The sequence below is a fragment of the Varroa jacobsoni genome, unplaced genomic scaffold (assembly GCF_002532875.2).
Source record: "Varroa jacobsoni isolate VJ856 unplaced genomic scaffold, vjacob_1.0 scaffold_281, whole genome shotgun sequence".
In the NCBI taxonomy this organism is placed as follows: Eukaryota; Metazoa; Arthropoda; class Arachnida; order Mesostigmata; family Varroidae; genus Varroa; species Varroa jacobsoni.
In genome coordinates, this window is record NW_019213183.1 from 10,611 (window position 1) to 29,574 (window position 18,964).

The 18,964-nt window shown below is 40.6% G+C and overlaps 1 long non-coding RNA gene across 2 annotated transcripts; it reads left to right on the forward strand.

The window, feature by feature from the left end:
• Positions 1–14,427: 14,427 nt before the first annotated feature.
• LOC111258963 (uncharacterized) lies at positions 14,428–18,713 on the forward strand. 2 transcript variants are annotated; one of them, XR_002679332.2, is made up of 3 exons: positions 14,428–14,905; positions 16,527–16,693; positions 16,971–18,713. It is a non-coding gene; the product is annotated as an uncharacterized LOC111258963 (long non-coding RNA). The 2 variants fall into 2 exon arrangements; XR_002679331.2 differs by having other exon boundaries at positions 16,527–18,713.
• Positions 18,714–18,964: the final 251 nt, after the last annotated feature.

The following is an 18,964-nucleotide window of genomic DNA, read 5'->3' on the forward strand; positions in this document are numbered from 1 at the left end:
ATATTCCTCTTTACGCTTACGAAAATGCTTCCCTTTCTGCAAATTTTTTATACTCTTCAAAGGGTCAAAATTTCATAAATTAATCAAAAACAGTTAACTTCAAACAAAACAGCTGACAAAACCAGTGATGCTTAGGGACGGCTTCGAAGGCTAGTAAAATGTGGGTTCATTATTTTGCACAAGCATATGTTTGTTAGTGATACGTCTCGGTTTGCCGCAAAAAAATAACATATTTAATTTTTTTTTGGTGGCGCGCACGGCTCAAGTGCAGTAATACGTTATTTACTGTTTGTTAATGAAAATAAATTTTACGAGCTTCTTGTCATAGTGCTTTCTTCTCGGATCAAGTGCATTTACCCGTTTTCGAGATGATCAATAGGAATATATAGGTATCTGTTTAGGATAAAAAAAAACACTCATTTTGACAACATGTCTGGTATAGCAGATACACGACTGGACGGTTCGGTCCACTTTATTCTTAAATAAAACGATAAGTTCATCACGGCAGAGGTACAGGTTACGGAATTCAAGCGTAGACTAACAAATATCTTCGTACCGAACGATCTCGCTTGAAATTATAAATTTCTCTAGTTGGTTCAAAGCAACGATATAACACATTGCGGTTTCGCATGTAGATTTATATGTTAGATGTTAAAACGGAAGAATACTACAGGAAATCTGCCTTGAGGGCTCTAGAGCTGATTGAAGAGCTGTGGACTTGTTATTTGGCAATCAACTGCGCGCTGGTAAATGCAATGGGTCGAATTATGTACAAAGACCCCAGGTGTGTATATATAATACCATCAGAGTTAGGGAAAAGAGCTGTGAAGGCCGTGAAGGCAAAGGGGATGGTGTCGTTTGTTGCTAAGTTTCCTCAAGGACGGGGGCAGGCAGCTTTAATGCTTCAGTGGCGCAAGAATATTAGTCATGCATGTACCAACTAATCCCAGAAGCTACCGCTAGCTTATCTGTGATTCCCCATCTTCTGTGAACAGATGTCCCCATTATGGATGAAGCCAAATTTACAACAAATGTCACCTTCTACGCCCTACAACTGAAATCGAATGGGAACCTATAATTTAGCAAGTACTCCGTCTCACGCTAAACCGTTGTGAAATAATATTTTTAAGATTGTTCAGCGATAATATCATGCTTTTAGAAGTCGCGTTGTCGCAACAATGTGGCCTCTCGGTCATCAGACAGTGTTTAAAACCCTGGGTCAAACGGAAATAATGATCTTTACGTAATACGGTAATATTTTACTTCCTGGGCAAAGTTAATGCAACGGAAAACTTTTCTCCTTAATCTTAGATCATAAAAAGGAGCTCAATGTAGCCACGACTAAAGCCACTTAGATTACGATTACATAATACACTACAGATTGGTAATAAAAGATATACTAACATATTACTAATTATCTCATACAAAAGTTATTATTCTATTTATGTTAATCTTTGTATGCCGGAACTAATTTATGTTTTGCCCGCTATGGAATATATTCTGAAACAACATTTGTCATACGGTAGTCTGTGATGCAGACATTTTGCTAAATTTAAAGGTAGACCAGCCTAAAAACAAACTAAGCATTTTGTAGATCGATTAGGAAACACCCAACTAGGCGAATTTGCATTTTATCTCCTTCTCAATGCCTTGCAAGGAAGTCAAATCTTGATCAAATTATCACTATACTCAATTGTGTCTGGCGTGCTAGCCCTAATAGAACTTTGGAAAAAAAAGGCTTGCACATTAGTGATAGATAACTAGCCGTATCGTGGCCGGTGTAGCCCTATTAATAACTGTGTGGACGCCTGCACAGAAGCAATCATGTTCTGCTGTCTACTCAGAGTTGGCCAGCTTCACGCAGTACCTACGTACTTTTGAAAAATTAATAATTATAAGATAACATACTGCAGGAATAACAAGCTTCTAGACTAGAGGCTTACATGCCTACACATGCAGAAAAATCATATCATCAATCTATATAAGTAATATTTTTTTATATGTGTAAAACTATAAGAGGCCGTTTCAAATCCGTAATAATATCCAAATAGTAAATAGTAAAAATCAGCGTTTTTATTAAACCTCATTCAGCTGGTCGGGTTCTTCCCAATACACCTGAACCGTGATGGGGAAATTAATTTACTGGCGATAGTTAATGAGAGGCTAAAAAACTAATTATTTTACAGTAACGGACTTCTGCACATTATTTTTAACCCAAGACGAAGGCTTCTCAATTGCGAAACGCGTACCGTGTCCTACTAAGGACTTCATGGCGACATGGTGGTCATATCTCACTTTTCCGAATAACTCTGTCCAACAAATGCCCTTTTGTAGCAGGGTCAAACTTCTTAGCATCAAGATGCTAGCTAAGATTGTCTGCTGCATGATAAAAACTGTATAAACGCCTTCTTTATACTTTCCAAAAAAATAATTACACCATCAGATTAAATGAATAGCAAAAAATCTACCAATGCTAGAATGTTCTAGATCAGTACTCAATAATCTGTCATCGCATAACTCAAATGAGGGTAGCAAAAAAAAATTGCTTTTCATCCTCCTGTCCATATCTTCACTTATATATGTATATACAGATGAATGAAAAATTTAACTCACGACTTTTTTGGAAAAGATAAGTCTACATTACTGACTTTATAGTCTCTTCTGTTGTCTGAAATTACAGACAACCATTTATGTTCCTTCACGACGGTTGATCAGAACTGCGAAACAAGAAACAAAAATATCGGGAACATTTTCATTAAACGTTATATATATATATATATATATATATACAGGTTAGCCTAGAGTGCCTCATAGCTTCTGACCCCCTAGATACTAATAGGGGTACCAAACTCATTACTGCTTCAGTCATCATGATAGCAAACGAATAATATATAATATTGTATATTTGTTAACTTTCACTCGTTGTCACGTCCGTTTATCGTTACCGTACTCGTACACTCTTTCGATTGGCTCGTCTATTAGCTTGAAGATGATGGCTCACTTTTCTGTGACCCCAAGGGCAAAACTGGTTGTTACTAGTAAATGCTTGATTTTTTTACGCCCTTCAATATTTGTCGTTGTTACGTTACATTATTGTATTCACCGACCAATATAGAAACGGTTGTTGTAGCCTTTTACATGATCTTCTGTGAACCGATTGGTCAGACTCAGCGGGTGTAATAGAGTCTAGCCTTTAGGACATAGCATCTCTTGTTCAGTGCGTATTTTGCGTGTGCTCTGCCGCTACAAACACGGAACAGAACAAACGGAGCGCGCTTTCGATTTTCGATGTTGCGAATCCATGCGAGACAGGAATTGATAGGGTAGCAGGAATGGGAGGTAAAAGCTTGCAATGCCAGAGACGCTAGCTACCCATAACACGCACCCTTGTTTCGCGTCTCGCACGAATCTCTAACGGCCTCTGCATTCTCTTTTACATTGGAAATCAGATAAAGCTATCGCGCCATGACTTTCGTATTAGAACGACGACCAGTAACTGTTTGATTGGCACCGACAGGTACTATCGGCCTGGCAAACTCCCGCTACAAGCCAATCTTCCTCTTCGGTTTGGGTTTTGCTTTACTTTGCAACGGCGACGCTGCACCTTTTGCCTTTCGTCGCCAGGGAGAAGCTCTACAGAAGACAATAACAACGCACAGCTGCTTCTTCCGCATTGAAGCATATGCATATGGCCATTCATTGTAATGCCGGTTATACCTCAGCCATTAAGCGATTGTACTATCAATTAGTTTGAAATCATTCGTTGTGTAAATTTAAAAAATCTAAACAGTAGAAAAAAAAAATCGTAAAAACGCAGTACGGAACGAGCACTTGCTATGAGGGACTAATTCATATTGGGTGCGCGCAAGCGTATACGAACATCTCCTTTCACAGGCCCGTTTTCATTGATGCTATCGTTGTCCTATTGGGTGCTATAGAAATCTATAAAAACAAACTGAGAAGGTGTGACATCTATTCTGATGTAACCTTCATTACGATGAAAGCAACGAGCGTCCGTGATAGAATCTGAATCCTCCTGAGATAAAACGATATGAAAGTCCCAAGGGAGGTGTTAGGTTAGGTAGCTAGAAACACGGCACGAGAAACAAAAAGCAACACTCGCACGGAGCACGGCTGTCATGAAAACTCTGTAGAAAATAACGTTCATTGGGAGATGGAAGGGTCGGTTAGAATATTTACGAGAATATTCTAGGCTGAGTTTTGGACCTGAGAGGCAAAGCGAATTTCCTTTTCTAGAAAAACTCTTCGAGAGAGCCTTAGGTCGCTAAGCAAATGTTCGGTAATAGTATTATCATCATGATTAAATGACGTATACCAATACGATATATGTGCTGCTCTTTAACTTAAAGTTAGTGAAAATGAATCTGATAGCACATAAATGCATTGTATAACGTATCGCCGGCTCAGCCTTTTCGGTTCACACTTTTTTCATTATAATTGTGGCGGCAGATGGTCACAGAAGCGCCTGGTTACTTTCTGACGGATAATACAACCCAAGTTCGTCATTGCTGATCCTTTAGTTATGACCGATACCCAGTAAGCAGCTTGTTATGATGTATCGACGCAACTCTGCTCACCTGAATCAGAGCTCTGATATGGGCTGTATCGTATGGTAATGACGTATCAGATGAGCGATCAAACACTGTCAGATCCTGCTGCAGCTGGATCCGAGACGCTCCTTGCGAGGCGAAAAGGCGTTATTCTTTGTTACGTAACTGAATTTGCTATTGATCTCCTGCACATATGGTAAGTAACATTACGCACGAACAAGGCTTTCAAAACATAAATATATGTATATATATATATATATATATATATATATATATATATATATATGCCTTCCTGCTTGGAAATATTTCTAGTTCATCGTATGTTTAAGCGAAAAGTTTTGCTTGAAAGTCGTGATTTACGGTACCGATTATCTTGTTACGTTTAGATTTAAAAATGCGTATTGTATAATCAGATAAAAAAGATAACATAGAAGCGCTGGTTTATTTTCACAGAGCCTAAAGTCTCGGCTTGAACCATAACTCTCCTTACATTTATTCAGATCCGCTTATTTACTATCGTAAAGGAGGACGTTGCAGTTAGCCCCTAGCAACGCCCGACATTATTAACATTATAGCAGTTCCCTAGCTCAACGTTCATTTAGGCTCAGATTAGACATTATATTAGAATATTAATCAAAGTATAATGTGTTTGCTCTTCCGTTGCCGTTCATTACAATTTTGGGTTGCTCTTTGGGGCATAAAAGATTTGTCCTTGCCTTCGTCCTACTACAAAGATGTCTGCCTAGATGTAGAAAAATTTATTGTATGTACGAACTGGTTCTTTGATTTTTCTACTGTGAGGCTAAAACCGTTTTATTCGTTCTCCGGACATTTTGTTTTTAAAATATTTGGAGGCAAAAGTCATATAAAAATAGAGTAGTGGTGGAGCTCTCTAGAGTACATGGGCTTGATAATCCTCTCCTGTAATTTTTGATGCAGAAATTCATAACTACAGGCGTTTCTGACTTTGACAACTGGCTTGGCCACAATGGCCACCTATAATCTCTTAATTAATTCCAGTAGTAAATGGCATGGTCGACTTATACCGCCAAATATAAAATATTCGCCTAGTGGAATTCATTGTTGGCACTCCTTCGTCACTACCAACAGCTGAAATTTCGCAGCGAAGCTGTTGCAACATTCTGAAGGGTACTTCTATACATCACCGAGGGAACCATAATGACTCCTATTGAAGTGTAAGTGGAACTTACGCCACTATTCCTTCTCCACCAGACTGCAATCACTTCCTGCGATTTAGGAAAACACGCATTCATGTCTTCAACTTTGCGCATGTCACTTGCAGAATTCCAGACATATTTTTCCCACACGATTAATTAATGCCCCATACCGTTCGGCCTGACTACGTCTTTCATTATGAGCCAGTTTTACGCTCATTAGGTGTGGAAGACCACGAAGGCACGCGGAATCGGGTGTGGCCTAGTAAACGTTTATGGTTTTTAAGCAAACTAAATTAAAACTGTTTCTCTATTTATACTATCATTACGGTTAATATATGGTCATCAAATTGCTGGGAAGAGCACTCTTTGTCGTATACCTATTCCATTATTATCTCTTGCATTGGTTTGCTACCAATTAACTCATTCACTAAAGAACGTTCTCTCTCTATATACTTAGATTTTATTTATCACAGAATTTCATATATGGACCCATTGGTAATTCCCAAGTTTGCGCATAAGAATCTTCCCTTTTTTAACTTATAACCATTTTCATTATGGCTACACAAAGGGTTTACTTAGATTTACTTGGTGTTACAGTCGTCTGTATGTTTAATCTAGGAGCAAAATGTGTTCTTGGCAGTCTAGTACGCCATTTCCCGCACTGGTATACCATAGAAAATCACTGGTCTAAAGGACATTTTACGTACGATAATTTTGTTTATGAATCCATAGCTATGCTAGATATATTAGCCGTTTGTATCGAGTTGATAATTTACTTAGACAGTAAATTATGCCTCTACTCCCGTAGTGTTCCCTGTTCGATACCCATTTAGCATGTCCGCGGCACAATGGGCACGAGGATGAAATACCGGGCAGAACAGTGCCAAGAAAATGCTACGTTTTCGGTTCAGCTTTATAGACAGAATTCTTCGGATCTTTATATATGTGCTTGTTGGAACCATTGTAGTATTCGATTATCTTACAGGGCACCTGAGCGCTGTTCCTATACACTACACGTACGAATAAGTTTCGGTTTGGACGGATGACGATGTATGCACTCCGGCTAAATATACTAGTTCAATTTTAGTTTCCTTCGACAAGTAAAAATGCACCTTCTTTCCTGCGCCGAATTTCTTAGCATAGCTTTTATGAGGTGGTCAAATAAGTACAAAAGCTGCGGTATTTTGAGCGTAAACTTACTGCCAAATGTATTGTTTCTTTGTTGGAAGTTCCGCGACTAATCGGAGAGCGGTGTCAATATTACGACCAGAGATTGAACAGAAGCAGATGTTGAGAGCCAGTGGCAATCACCGGCGACCCTCCTGGAGCACTGTCTATTTTCCAGAACCAGAAATGGATCAGTTGTAGAGCAATGGCAAGCTCACAGACTATTGTCAGTTACTTTTCGTAACCAATGAGGCTACGTATAAATTTTAGCGAACGCATCCTTTACTGTGTCAATGTATCGTCTGCAGAAACCACACGCCACGAGGTTCCTCAGCAAGTAACATTAAGCTAATAGCTTGCAAGAAAGGAATTACAAACTGAGTTGTACAATCGTTTAATGTTAGTGGCGACCTTCACGTATGACCGCTAGTTGCCACTTAGTTGGTAAGCACAGCCCTTAGAGACATGCTGTGGCTTAAGTTCGAACCTGAACATAAACATACTTTGTTTCGCGCTGAGAGCCAACCGTCTGGTAAGACGCTTACTAGCGACACCGAACATAAAACTCGAAACATAGAGGTGAACAGAGTACGGATGGGTACTGAGTAATGCCAGGCAAGGATCATTAGCTAAGATGGCAGGAACAATTTCAAGGCCGACCTACCACGCGCTTGCGCCAATAAAGAGCATGATACGAGACCTTTCCGTCATATGGAGAATATCGGAGATCAATTATGAACGAGCTCGCAGAGGTGTAGAAAAGGCAAAGAACGAGATGACTAGTAACATTCACTTAAAAGTATTGAAGCTTACCCCTTATCGGCCACCCCTCCATGTTATCTCTGGCAGGTAACACAATGATGCAGAATGGCCCTAATGGCAATGCGTGGCCCGAATGCAAACGCAAACCGTAAATAAAAACGATGGAAACTCCGAACTGCGGATTCGCGTAGTGGTAGTGCAAAACGGGTAGCCGACGAAAACCACTTGGGAAGACAAATGGATTTCATTTACCGTAACCGAAGTACGGCCGGTTCACGAGCCTTGTCGACGCGCGTAGCAGCCTACCGCCGCGAAGGAGACAAACGGTAAGTGACTAGACACCGTTGCTTGCCGCTGCTAATTTATTGGTGAAATAATCACGTTGGATCTATTTGATTAACGTCCTTTTAAACAAAGCGCGCAGGACGGGTTCGTTTGGCACGAAGTGTCAACGATATACGAGCACGAAGTTCAAAACACGCTGCTCACAACATGGGTAGCGCTCTCGGCCTATTTGATCAAGATAGTGATCTCGGCTCTACGCTAACTGACGATTAATGGGCACTCAGCTGAATCAGGTCAGCGAAATTTCTAACATAGGCATCGGTCCTGCGGATGACTTGACCTGAACGGCCCCCACCGCTCGTCCTTAGCTTTGACTTTCAAACTTAATACTCCTTAATTGTAAAGTCAGCAGTATTGTAGATACATGAGACGAAGGATTATTCAAGCTCCAACGAATGGCACTGGATCACTGGGACAAGATTGCAAACAAAGACCTTATAGCGGCCAAGCTGCTCCGCTACGCCTCAGTAATTATGTGTAGTCAAGCATGTGTGGGAAAGGCTCGATCAATCTCGTTCATTAAGCGCTAATCCACAAAAGTGTAAATTGTTACATAGATTTTACACGAAGTAACATCAAGTTCTAGCGTGGCGCAAGGTGCGACTTAGTCATCAGAAGAGAACATAAACGATCGCTATCGATATGGGGACACACAGCAGCCGTCTGCGAGATCTTGGGTGCATCACCGTGTACGGGTGTAAGAATACGAGTCTGCTTTTGTATTCGCCAATCCAACATGTCGGAAAATGTACAGGTACCATAGCCCGTCGAGTCATGTAGCTTGGATTGTAAAAATCTCTCGACCCTCTTCCACGATGTCTTCGTTTCAGTGGAGCGTGTACGATAGTAATTGGCCTATTAGGTCGAAGACGGATGCCATAAACTTCAGAACTATCCGGCTGGTCACACGAGACAGACCCATAGCTTCAACAGTAAACACGATGAGTTGGTGATAATGATTGTTTGTCGGATACCACGCAGTCCTCGAGCGGTTAAAATTTCTACTTCTGCTAAACAAACGTCGAAGACGCGAGCGCCTCGTTCCCTAAAATGCTCGATGAATGCAGACAGGCTTGTTTTTTTCCCAGGCGTATATCAACTGAGCCATTCTAGGACTTTTTGATGACCTGCATTTTCGTATCACACTTGCGTAGCAGGTCGTCACGATATAACGTTTTTCCAAAGCTGTAGATCGAGCACAACTGATACTGTGAACCCGCCATGTGCAGTTCCCCAAGTGAACTTGTGTGCGATCGGTTGCTACAAGCTTTAGCATGAGAAATCGCTACTGAGGTGGAATAGGTGGGAACACTTCATCTAGGTCCAGATGAACTTTTGGACCGATCAAGGGATCCGCATTTAACAAAGTTCTACTTGATACTTATTAAGAGCAATCAGAGATGACTTATCATTCTTGCTTACCATTTGCTTCTGTGATAGCTTGATGCTGCCGTATATAGAAAATGCCATATATAATACAATAATGACGTCTCCGTTTTTTCATACGACAACTTGCGGTGTGACGAATTCTTTACGCCGATGGCCTCCAGCGAGCAAAAACGCTCAACATCTGGCGCAACAGAGCTGCAGAACAACAGGTTTGACCAAGGAAATTATCTATGCTTGTCGATCCCACCTTTCCTATGATAAACCAATGGAGATGACCCTCAATGGTGGCCACTCCGTCCGTAACAGTGAGCGGTGCCACATTATAACCGCTGTCGTGAAACTAATCGATACCCACTAGCGCAGTTACAAGCGCTTGTAAATGGTCGTCAGGATAACATCGATCGGCCAGCGAGTGAGTATGGGCATTGTTCTGTATAGCCTGAATGATGCACGGTGGATATTTACAGCATGTATTTGCTTTGAAATCCCGCACATAAATGGGTGTCTGGATGCTTTTCTCATCCCCAACATTGCTGCTGAAATAAAGACAATTCCTACGCGTCAAAGACTCGAAGCCCGGCCTTCGGCCGCCGGAGGCATGTATGTTGGAGATTTTGGCGATGACTGATGGATTAATGAACGCGAACATACTTGCGGTAGCTAGGAATACAAAAATTGATATACAATATACGCCGCAAGCAGTTATGGCTAACGCCGCATATAATTAATGGATGCCGCTACCGTTATATTAAGACGACCATAAGGGGTCTTTTAGTCGTCACAATGTTGAGCTCCCCATTCAGCGAATACATAGACGTACCGTGATCGTGATCAGTGTATAGTCTACGCGGAACGATTAGCCCCGGCTCGACCACTGCCCGCACGTTTATCAGCGAAGAGCACTGCACAGCGTTTCTGCTCCTTTAGGATGGCACACTGTCACGGATAGTCGTAACCACTTTTGCACTGCAACACGCGTGCAGAAATGGCACGGTCACTGTCGAAATCTCTTTCATTGTGTCAGCGATCGAAGCTTTACATGCTAGCTATTTGGTCATTCGAAAATCGATTCTGGCGATTAGTTTTCCATAATGAACGTGGGCATGAACGCTTCGGTTCCGTGGTGCCCCTAAAATAATTTTTCCGTCTACACTCGACCACATATTCTGAATGGATAATACATGCTCCGTATGTTTAGTACATCGACGCGAGTCAGTGACCGGGGCTTCAATTTGCCTGGCTGCTTTTAAGGTCTTGCTCTAGAGTACCGCATTCGAAAGAGTAACTTTCGGAGCCGCCTCTATTGGTCTGCGCACTATACTCGGATTCAAGAAAGATACTAAGTGGTAGCGTCACTCACAATTTGGCTTTAGGCAGGCGAGCGTACCCCGTTTGTTCGATTTCGATGTCATTGCGTGCGGCCGTGGCTTGTATGCGATTCAGCACGGATCGAAAGTTTCTGTTGTTATCGCCGGAACGAGCAGCTGGTAGATTTGGATTTAGCTAAAGCTTGCTCCTTCTCAACCTCGACTTTGCTGTAGTTATTATCTAATAAATAGGGTGCAACGCTGGAGTGCGCATCGCTGAGTGAATGCACCACCTCTTTGTGAGGATCGCATAGCAGTCTTATGAAAACGATAAGTCTGTCCGCATCGACGACTGTCGACCGCCACTTTACCCATGCGTTAAAAATGGTATGACATCTGCTCTATAAGAAACGACTTCGGCTAGGTGTCAATCACTGGAGGAAGTGCTATGGCGAACGGGTAGGAATCGATGGTCTAATATTAATCCGAACTTGCTTATTCAACGTGCCTGCTCGATTACGTATTTACCATAGGATTATTAGATTTTGCGGCCAAGAGTCGCCATATACTCCGCAGGCAGTATCGCAATTGCCTACCGATGACGTTATGCCTCGTCCAACTCTCCTTCTTCATCGTACAAACGATACGACAGATGAGCTTGAACTTGCTTATCCAACTTTGTTCTTTAATCCAGACGGTCGTTTATGCTTTCGCATAGGTTCTTGAATTGTCCACAGGCTCCTAGCGCTACGGCGATATGGGAATTAGCCGTATCCTTCACTGTCGCAAACCCGTTTCTCAATCAAACCCTCCGGCCACGCATCGAACTAAGTCTGATAGCGACTCATGAGGAATCGTCATGCTGGGTTGTGCTCGACATGCATAGGGGGCGCAAATAATGGGGTTGTGAAGCATAGGATGGCGGAACTGTTTAGCCACTGCGTCACGCACACAAAGTCTCTAAGTGATCTACGTAACACAGTATCCCCTTTAAGAAGGTCTCACCCTGTAGAGGTTCAGGCGATTTCCGGCGTTTGCAGATCATTGTAGAGATTTGTTAAGTAAGCCGCCGGGTGGCGTGGTGACAGCAACTGGGTGTTGCATGAAGCCCTCTGACATCCATTACAAAAATGTTGATACTAGATTTTGATATCTTATGACACAATGTTAAAATGATTATCTTTTAGTTTCGCGAGTGATCGAATAACTGTGTCAACGTTACGGCCTAAAGCGCAAAACAGCTAAAATCCTTTGCGGACTAGTATCAATCGCGGGCGAGTCTTGTAGGGATCTAATTATTTTCGAACAATTCAGAACCGAGATGAACAAGTTTCAGGAAGGAACTTCCGTTCTGGTCATAAAATGAATCGTAACTGTGTTGATCAACTTAATTTACAATGATCCATTGCCTAATCCAATCCGACGAGGAAATGTGAAAGCAAAAAATTGTGTGACTATGTTTATCTTTCTCGAGTATTCCACAATCAGATACGAATTTTACTTTTGCTCTACAGGCAAAGAAGAGAACAGGCTTTAACCAGTGCCTACATCGGTTCGCAGTTATTGTTGGTAAGCCAAGGGGGTTGCCGCTGATGTCCCTGAAAAACACTCAACAATTATTAGGTAGAGGGTCTTTTGTAACACTCTGAGCGAAAAAGCAAAGATTGCCAGATACCATAACAGTGATTAAAAAGAATAAATAGAAACATCAAGAATACGGTATACTGAGGGGTTAATGTATCAGACTTAAATCCCACAGAACATCTGTGGCTGTGACTAAGACTGTAAAGCTAACGGTACCATGCCAAGTTAAGAAATTCTATCAGAATATCCTATCAATACTGAGCTGTTGACTATAGTTACTGAGAATCTATTGTGATATATTATAATGAGTTATCTACTGATAAAAAAAATGAAGTATAGGCATAGCGTAAACGTAATTTGACGTGTCTTTATTGCAGAATTGACGATTAAGCACACTTAAGTAGTGCTTCAAAATTTCTGTAGCATTACTTTGTTTGTTATTACAAATCATAGGTTTATATGCACATTAAAATAGGACTCGCTTAATTACAATGATTAAAACCAACAACTAATATTGTAACAATACTTTTACTATAATATATTAATTTAATTATTTAATAATATTGAGTTTTTTTTTGCGTTTTCAGCCAAGCACGGTTTAGGAAAGCTTATTATTTATCGTTAAATTAATTTATTAAGTAAGAAAATAGCTTTGGGTTTCGCCATTTGGAATACCGGAACAAACGTTTAAAAAAAATGCTGTCACAGTTCTAATGGGTTGTTAGGTTTTCATAAGAACACAGATATAAGTCGATGTTGAGACTATTTTAATTATGAGATATTTCAGACAGAGTCGTTTCAAAAGCAACATTTATCCGGTGTTTTTTCCTAAAAGTAACTCTGTAATTTCCTCTGCCTTCTGCTATTGACTTTGCACGACAAGGTCACAAAAACGTTTACAGTCGACACTCGTTGGTTGACACATGGTTTGGAAACAAACAAGATGGGGATGACTTGCCCTAGTAGAAGCTAGCTAATCTGAAGTAGCTCTTTTCCAAAACGAGCCATTGTCAACACGTAATGGAATTATCCTATATATCTCTACAGTCCGGTAACGACTTCTGGAAATTGGACTTTGACGGGGCAAATCGGCAAAAACGTTGGTTTATGAAAAGACGAATTCAGACGAGAGTAACTAGGGCAAGGTACCCAAATCGAAAGACCAGCAAAAGCGCATTTTCACAAAACAATTTAACTCTTTTATACTTGGGCATCATGACGAACATGTTGAAATAGGTTTCATGTGGAGCCCAGCGTGCAATGAAACTAAACATGGACATAGTTGGAGAGAATAGTTAACTAGCGAATTCGTATTTTTCGAAAAAAAAACACGTAACAAACACAAAATTTAGAATGATTACATCCAAGAAAAGTCAAGAAGCGTAAAGGTAAACTATAGGGTTCGGTTTACAGGAGATACCCGGCACGCAATACAAGCAACCTTGCAATGGCATACGGCCTAGCTCTGAAAGAACTGATCTAATAAAAAAAATATATTTTCACAGGGGTAGGTTGAAATAATTGTTGCCGACGTTAGATATTGTGAAAATTCGACGTCAGAAAACGTCTACCGATAGCACGATAGCCGATCCTGACTAATTATAACACGTGGACAGCCGACGTAATATTTCAGCGCAGCGTTAAAATACATGTTCGTGTTGTTATTAAGCAAATTGATCGCATAGATAAAGTCTGGTGCGTCATAAAGAAACTGTATTCAGGGCACGTGCTCAGTTACTCGAGAGATTAAGGGAACGCATGTCAGATAACAATTATGGCATTTGCTACCAGGAACGATGCACTAACTGACAGCTCGGTGTTTCGATTCATCTGCCTCGCTCAAATAAATCATCACTATTGTATTATTCGGGATTCGATAGAAGAGACTTGCCTAAATACGAACTTTTCGATACATTGAACCGATCCTGCTCTGCGACTTATGACTTTCTTATGCTAAATCGTTGCTATTTCACCCATTACGCGAAAGACTGCAATATAATGTACTGTAAATATGAGTCAATATAATGAGTTGCATGTCTACGAATTTTTCGAAATATGACAGAGCCAGAAGATTTGCTAGGCTGGCGAAAAGCACTGCCATTGGATACTTGACGATTGGCAAACCAGCTCATTTATAAGTCTCGTCCCTCGTTCCCGACGAAGACACTATTAAATTATTAGAAAAAAAAATGCAGTACTCATAAAAATGAACAACTTCGCTATGCATTACAGAGAAGCCGTAGCTCATCCACATATAACAAAATTTAGCAAATACACCCCGCTAGTGGGTATCACTTATTGTATTTGCAGGGAAGCGACCCTCTTGTTGTTTCGCTCGCTTTATTCTGAAACCCTGCATTTTATATAAGGATCGAGCGGACGGTAGAGGGACACATATCCCCTTTGGTGCTGCGTGATGAATTGTTTCTACTTCGCTAACCATCTAGTAACCGGTATAGTGTTCGGGACCTGCGTGAATTATTTATATTGAGTTCTCCCAGTCTCACCGACCAAAATCAGCTAGAAGAAAGCAGTTGCGGAAAGATGCTCCTGTCCTGGTCAGCAGTGTCATTTAATAGTTTTCCCTTGAACCAGCGCACACGTAAGTTTCCACTTTGGCTTCATTTTAATTTCGAAGTTGTTTAGAACAGGGGAAAGAAATTGTTTAACGAGTATCTAGATTGAACTCTGACTTCGAGATAATTATGCTATGTGTGAATGAGGTGCAAGGCTGTTCTGTTAGAATACTGGTGCATAACGGTGTGATCAATGCCGAAAACACAGCAGCAGCAGAAACCAGAAAGGGTAACGATTGATTTAGCATTGTAATCAGCCGCAGCCAATCGCCAACGTGAGCGTAGCAATAACATCCAGCTTCTAGAAACATCGAACAAGTTTTTCTACTGCTATAGATAACTTAGTGTTCACCTTTTCAAACTTGGGCTCATACAACAGTGATCCCTAGGTATCCGTACTACAATTTGCTAGTCGTGGCGCTTACGCTGGTTTTGATAGTGACTGAATTCCAACATGTGACAGGTAGGGAGATCATACGTGCTAAATGATGCAAATCTAAGTTTTACAAACTATTTCCCTTTACCGCTCCATACACTTCTCGATATCTTCCAACTTCATAAACTACAGCCTCGCCTCTTAGCCTACTGATCAATCTACCTGAAGCCTCTTTTGCTTTAATACCCCCAATGTGGTCACCCGGCCTAGCCTTTACTTTTTCATACCTCACTCGTTACCCTTACACCTGATCACCATTGCAAATTCCTCTGCCAGGGTCCTAATTACCAACTTTCCATAGTACGGAGTTTTTACCGATTTTCTTGCAGAGATCTCATCATTCCGCTTATTTAAAAGCTCTGTCACTGATTCCTTCCTTCACGAGTCCTTTGAATAATTTCTTTCCTATCGTTTTCGCGTTAAACATATTACATAAAATTTAATTAACATATTTTACACTTCTTTAGACAGTTGTTTCCTTATTGTTGTTGTCAACGCTGTATTTAGTTCTTGTTACTCTACCCCTTGATGGAACCCCCGAGAACAGCTTAATTTTAAGCACTTCGAATTCGGATTGGATAGTTTAACCTGCTTGGTGTACCAACGAATAAAGTATGTTTGAATAGAATTAAATAATGAAACGAGTAATAATTAGGTTTTTTCTGCAACTATATGATTTTTAATAGCACAAATTCCGAAAGTATATATATACATATATATATATATTGTTTTTTTTTTTGTTTCTTCCTGCCGTAAGATGCAACCCCTTGTAGTCACTGTAAACTGTTTATGAAATTATATTTCAAAGTAAAACACTAAATTTTTCGCACCAGTCGAGAAACCAGCAATGAAAATGTTCTATTCCTCAACCATATACCGATTACCCCCAAGTACGTAAAACTTACGCAACCTAGAGTACTGCACGAGGAATTGCACTTCTGTGTATATTTACTTAAATGCGACCTCAAATAGTCCAATCGCTGCAAGTGGTACGACTAGCTTTCTGAGTTATCTGTGTCTAAGTGACTTAAGTTCAAGTATTTACAAAAATGTTCAATAAAACTTCAGATAAAGCTGAAAAAGATTACTAGCTTTTGATAAAGGTAAGTATGTTAAATAATGATGCAAAGCCCCTTGTGGCCGTAGTATACAATTCGCTACTGGCTACTATTTTATAAGCAAATTTCTTTTGTTGTTCTGGACTTTTATAGGGTGCAATCAAATTCGTCCTGCAGCAGGGCTTCAAAATACGGATCGTAGATTGTATGCTGTCTGCGGGTGTTAGCCAAAAGGCGCTTTTTTTTTCAGGCGAATTATCATCCTTTACCAATATGAAGCGCATAGGACTCAGTAACTTCGTTTTGGCAAATAGCAACTGGTAAAACGTATACTTTTATTATATGTATGGAACAAAGCCAGTTTCGCCACATAAGTTAAACTCTTGAAATCAGCCAAAAATTAAAAAAGCACCGATTGTAACGAATGCTGTTGAAATAGAGTAACACGTTTAGGGCTGCACCCCCTGCAGCTCCATGTCGTAACGGTACGGTGTTCTCGTCGCGACGCCTCTTGACCGGCCACCGTATTTGTAGCTACACATCTTAGCCACTATCCTCTAATGGGATCAGTGCTCGCGTATTTATCCATTATTGCAGTACGAAAGCGGAAAACCCTAACAAACTTCCGAAAAGGTTCGGCAGTCCTTTGGGCCCAAGGCGCCGTTCCGCCCTCCAGCGCCCGTGACCGCGCCGACCACGATTTGACGCTGACACTGATACTACTAGTTGCAACAAGAGTGTCGTGCATCTGTTGGCTCTCAACGGACCTGTCTTCATTGAGACTTTAGTTCACCGCTCTCGGGGTCTACTCGTTTGGTCGCCTCGACAAGTTCGATGGAGAACTAGACAACATCGGCAATATTTCTGGTTATCAGACAGGAATTTCACAGCTTCCGAACTAGCAGGAATGTATTACCTATACTCTTGCTGCTCGCAATATGTGTTGCAGCTAATAAACTATAAAGTGCAGGGAACAAATAGCGGGTCATATGGGGGAATATATGGAAAAACGGACCAGTGACCACGTTCACCAACGTGAGTATTCGACTTATAGTTGGTTGGTTAAACACGTTCGATTGTATGGTCCAACAATAACTGTCATCTATTCAACATGTGCATAGCTTACTCGTTGACCACTAGAATAATTTTTTTCTATGTCGCTTGCTTGTTCCATTTTATAAGCATCGCATTATTTTTTTAGGACTACATAATCGAGCCTTTCTTTTTACTGCACGTTTGAAACAATGGCAATTAGAAAAGCCACATAGTGTTCTACTAGCTGAATACAAAATGGTTTGCAAAATTCGCTAAAAAAAATAGACGCTTAAACTTTAGACGTTCCCAGAGCTCGATTGTTAAAAATAAGTCAAGGAAACTTCCCGTTGCCTCTAATTAAAGTACCACTCCAATGAATCTAACTTATAACTCTAATCCAACCTTGTACCTGAATGTCTGGCCAATTTCGCAAACACTACCATATTTGCAAGACTTAATTATACTCGCACTGAAAAAGCACCTACTTTTGAGGTCGATTAGGTTCACCAATTGACTGAGCTAGCTAACGCACCGAATTCATTTTTTGGAAACCATTTTGCTTGGACAACGAGTTTAAAGGAGCTCTTCTTCTCTTGTGGGACATAAATTAAAAAAATTCGTACTATTTCTAGTCGGACTAGCTTCTCTCTATAGTCAGGCGTTATTTTAACCCAGAAACAAGTCCGATGACGAGCTACATGATATCGCAGGACAGCGATAGCAGCAGTACTGACCTCTTGTGCACGGGTGCAAGTGACGTGCAACGATCCTTTTGGGACCGACCTGGGGATCCGTCTGATGGGAGTTTGGGATCCGAAACCGATTCATAATCTGCAATGAATCGTTTCGTTCGCGTCTTTATAACAGCGATTCAGCGTTCAATACAATGATTGACATCAATGTACACCATCTATCCACCGCTGCCTTTCTGTCTGCGGAGGGTAATTGTAAAACGTTTAACGGTACTCTAGTCTTGACCAGCAGTTTCACTGAAAAAAGTTCTCGATTTCCAAATATTATCTGCACATGTTCCGCTATGTTTATTATTACAACCCACATAAGCCTTATATACAAACTATATATAACAAATCCCACTCTGAAATTGGAAGCCTTCACCTGAATGTATACGCTTCTATTAAATAAGGCAATAAAGTACTTTTCAACGAAAAAATCAGAACGACTATATTAGATAGGTATGTCATCTTGATAATACTGTTTTTCTATCGGAAAAAGCTATCCACAGAGTTTTCATGAAAATTATCCTTCAAACATAATGTCATATTATAATAAATAGCTTAATTTGAATTGCTTCTGTTAATTTTCAGTACGTTCATGGACTAAGGTCCGTTGTATATCGTCTAGGTCAAGCTAATTATTAACTTAAAGTTGAAAGTTAACCGTAGCTTACTTTTGCACAACCCATACTACCAGAGACACAGTAATACATGCTTGATTGCGAATATATGTAAAGCAAAACCCAGAATATCAAGCTCTGATTTCACGGCTTTACCTTATAAGGATGTTATGATCTGTAGGGAGAGTTTCGACAGGGAAAG